The sequence below is a fragment of the Carlito syrichta genome, unplaced genomic scaffold (genome assembly GCF_000164805.1).
Source record: "Carlito syrichta isolate Samal-C Ts95f unplaced genomic scaffold, Tarsius_syrichta-2.0.1 Scaffold311002, whole genome shotgun sequence".
Lineage (NCBI taxonomy): Eukaryota > Metazoa > Chordata > Mammalia > Primates > Tarsiidae > Carlito > Carlito syrichta.
In genome coordinates this window covers 876,090-880,635 of record NW_007255098.1, presented here as the reverse complement: position 1 = coordinate 880,635, position 4,546 = coordinate 876,090, and positions in this window count along the sequence as shown.

Below are 4,546 nucleotides of genomic sequence, written 5' to 3'. Positions count from 1 at the left end.
GGAGTTACACTGTCACCTCAGTCTGACTTTGAGCTAGTTGAGGACATCTACAAGCAAGGTAAACTATGCATTGCCAGGTTAGAGAAAGCCTATGCTTTCCTCTGGGGACTCACAGAACACAAAACATTGAACAGAGAGGTCCCAGTTTGCAGCCAAAAGACAGTGGTAACAGTGATGTCTTGCTTCTTAATATATTTGTCTTTAAAGGAACTGATCTAGATCATAGGTATCCAGCAAATAACTTCTTTACATGAATATGTTGGTTGTACTATAGTAAAGCTTCCAATATCTTTAATTTCCAAGAAAAAATGCAAATCATAATACATTCTATCATTTTTTCTGCCATGTAGAAAACATTACTGATTCCCATGTGAATTATGCATTGCTGTGTATGTGGCTGTTTTGCCTGTGTCCAGCCACGTGCACAAACTAAGAAGTGTTTCGCTTCCAGAAACTAAAGCTGCTACATTTTGTTCCTGATGCTTCCTTGATTCAGGAGGAAGGTTTTTACTTGTAAATTATATACAGCACATAGTCTCTGCAAAGCAGAAGTCAGCTGCTGCTTGTTGGGACTACTTAAACCTGCCCTTGGGGAACAACAGTTTAATTTCCTGGTAGCTGGCCAGGCATCTGAAGAAATAGTAGACTTCTGTTGTACATATCTTTGCACTTCCACCACTGTGGACAGACTTCATTGTTTTTCATTAATGCTCTTGCAGCCACTCCCTGACATGACTCCTTATGCCCAGTCCATCTTGCAAAGACAGGGCAGCATATGAAACCTCCTGGAGCCTAGCCATGCTGGAGAATTTCACTCATCTCTGAGCTTCACTGCACATGAAATTCACACTTTTCCATCTGGAATCCCAGACCTACTGCAAGATCACAGTAGTCCACCTTTTCGCTGCCTTTCCTCTTCCTTTTCTTACAATACACTGCAAATCATTATATGGTCCCAGTAACAAAAAGAGTAGCTAATAAGAGCACTCCAAAGAGTTATTATTCTATTATTTATGCTATTTTATAGACAAGGAAACAGAGACTCGAGGAGATAGACCCAGCTCAAAGTCTCAGAGTCAGCAGGTCGTATTGTCAGATTGGTCCAGGCTGTCTGGAGGTTTTCCTGTCCCATGAGCTGCTCTTTCCTCTTTCGTTACTACAGCTGCTTCCATCTCAAGGATAACTTCTCTGCCATAGTCCTTAACAGAAGCCCCCTCCACCCCAGGTCTTCCCCATGGAACTCTCTTTTGCTGTTTATTGAACTCGGTCTTGTCAGACACCGTGCTAAGAGCTTTCCATGTCTGTTAGGTTAAATTAAATGGAAATAAACTGAGACTTGGATTCTTACAGCAGACCTATAAGGAAGGTATTCTCTTTTTTTTTTTTTTTTTTTTTGAGTTGGAGTCTCACTCTGTCGCCCAGTCTGGAGTGCAGTGGCCGCTCCCAGCCACCGCAGCCTCGACCTGCTGGGCTTTGGTGATCCTTCCCCCCTCAGCCTTCCATATAGCCGGAATTACAGGCATGTGCTACCACACCCGGCTGATTTTTTGATTTATTGTAGAGATGAGGTCTCGCTGCCCAGGCGGGTCTCGAACCCACGGTCTCAGGCAATCCGCTCACCTCAGCCTCCCAAAGGCGTGGGATTACAGGCTGAGCCACCAAGCCCGGCTGGTATTCTCTTTTTTACAAATGAGGGAACTGGCTTGCATCAAGTTTGTGTATGGTCATACTGTCCCCCAACCATGTTAAAAGCTTTTTGAGGGCAGAAACGATATTCCTCTCAGCTCCTGTCTTTCCTAATATGTCTACACACCTTACATGTGTGTAGTGAATGTACTGCTGATTCAGTTAAAGGAAACTGAAGCTGTTAGGGAAGTGATGAGAAGGAGCAAAAGCTGGGAGAGGTGATGGAGTTGACCCTTTGTTTCAACTCACAGTAGTGAGAGGGGTAGTGACATTTCTTTCTTTTCCTCCCTCGTCCCCTTTTTTGTATTCATGTTATTTTTCCCCCATAGTTTGCGTTACTTTTCCTATAAAAATAGGGCTTGTGAAAGTACTATCAGTGCTAGCCTGAGCACCCAGGAACTTAAGTTACAGCCCTCATTCTAATTTTACAAACGAAGGAAATAGAGTTCCCTTTCAGTTTCTCTGGGTGAGCTTTTAGCCTTCCCCGCCCCTCCCTCATATTATTCTAGCTGAGTGTGGCAACAAATTTATTATTAATGGCCTTGGTGGCTTGGAGTAGAAGAGAACTCACACAAGAAAAGGATTGTAGCAGATAACAAAGAAATAGCATAGGTTGTGATCATTTATCTAGGAATTCACAAGTCTGCGGCTGATTGTATTTCCAAGGTCCTTCCTTCTGTTACTCAGGCCTAGTCCTGAATGAGCGGGATAAGGGTGGGCTTAGCAGTAAAAGGATTTTGATAAAGAAACTCACGTTGAAGACAGTGGCCAAATTGGTGTAAACATTCTCCAGGCCTCTGGTTGTTTCCTACATTTAGGCACTGGCTGTACCCATGTAGGCAGTATATCAGCAGGACCTTGTTTACAGCTCTCAAACTAATGAGGATTATTCATTTATGCCTGAGAGTATGTAAATTTGGCAGTTCTTGCTCCAAAATAACATTCCCCATCTTTCCACGAGTAAGCTGCTTTCTTAGTAAACAAATTTTCAGTTTATTATGTTACCATTTAGAAGCTTTCCTCTTCTGGTGCCAAATTGCTCTTAAAGGTGAGTGATTCATAAATAATATTTTATTTACCTTGAAATCAGGTTTTGTTTGGAATAGTGTTAGAATGCAAGAAGACTCAGTAATTCATCACTAGAAATACGTAAGGAGCTTAAAACATTGGAATCCACATCTGTGTTTATGTCTTTGGAGGTTGCTTCTGTCCAGTTCATAACACGTATTTCTGTATAATTCCCCGAGTTACTGTTATACACAAAACCCTCTACTTGGGAATCTTTGAGATACAGATGTAAATAATATATACTATGTATTATTAACATAGTCAGTTGCTGGCATCTGCACCTCTACACTTAAGAAGGAGGAAATAAAGCAAGTACTAAAATAAGAAGCAAGAGTCCTAAGTGTTCACTGAGAGGTGTGGCGTGCAGCAGAAGGCACAGGCAGGAACGCTACATCCAACTACCTGCAGGGTCAGATGAAATGCCACAGGTGGCATCTGGGGCAACAGAATTTATTTAATGGTAGAAAGAAGGTGGCAGGCATTTCAGATAACAATATGAGCAAAGGAAAGCATGGGGGTACCTCATGGAGCATCGAGAAGTCTAGTTTGGTTGGTGTGAAGGTCATGTGCCAGCCCACCAGTAAGAACCTTGGTTTTCTGCATATTGAACATTTGTATACTAACCCTGAATTGCACCCCACATCTTTAAAATTAAAAACAAAAACAAAAAAACACCTCGGTTTGGGTCCAGATCCTACCCCTCACCATTCCACAAGGGAACCAAATGCCAATCTAAGATTTTTGTTGATGAAGACATTTCTGAAGTTTGTATGCAAGGAAAATAAATGGATTTGAATCATTTTTTCCAAAGTATATTTGTGAAAACTTAGTGTGGGATATTATGAGGGAAAAAGGGTCTGTGCTTTAAAAAGTTTGGGAAATGAACAGGTCTTTTGTTATAAGACTTCTTGGAACCTTTAATGTCTTTGTTACTTTTTGGAGTACGGATATATGTGTCATTTCCAAATGTATTTGACCATAGAGACTGAATTGGAACTTCAAATCCGGTGCCCCTTGTTGGATTCTCTTGACCTCCCCCTCCTTTTGCAAGGAGCTGTTTGCCTGGTAGTCCCTGGCAAGTTTTATGTAAAGCCCCATCCCTTTGTGTCCCCACATGACTCCTCACTCTCGGCTCTATTCTGATTGATTGTCCCTTCATTTCTGGACTCGGATGAAACGTTGCACCTATAGGGTCCTGAGTGGCCACCAAAGGGCTACAAGTTACAACTTGAACGTCCTGGGGAGTTAACTCCTGAAGAGGAATTTGTATCAACGGGAAATGGGTGAGAACGTGTCCGGTGGGTTTCTCATTCTTTCTCCCTCCACGGAGTGCTCCAAGGTATGCTTTCTTCTGATGGCTCTCCAGAGAAGTCACACATGCCTGGATATGTCCACCAAGTGAGTTGGTGTGTCTTTGGATCTGTACTTTTGCTACAGTCAATGACCCATTATTTCAAATTTTTCCTTGCTCTGTGCCTGTTTCTCTACATCATTCTGCCCTAGTTTGTGCTTCCCAAATAAAATGTCGACATTTAATCCTTGCCTCAGGCTCTGCTTTCTGGAGGACCTGAGCAAAGACAGACTCCTGACCTCATTGAGCACTTGAGGTCTGTGTTTCACAGGACTTACTTTGGGAAATGGCAATTGGATGGCTATATAGGCTGAACTAGGGCACTGAGCATTAAAATATGACCAGTGCATTAATGCAGACAATAAATAGAATCAGAAGGAGAGGAAATGGCTAGTAGGTAGATGATGAAGTAAATCAGAAGCTAATAGAGGAGCTAGAGTT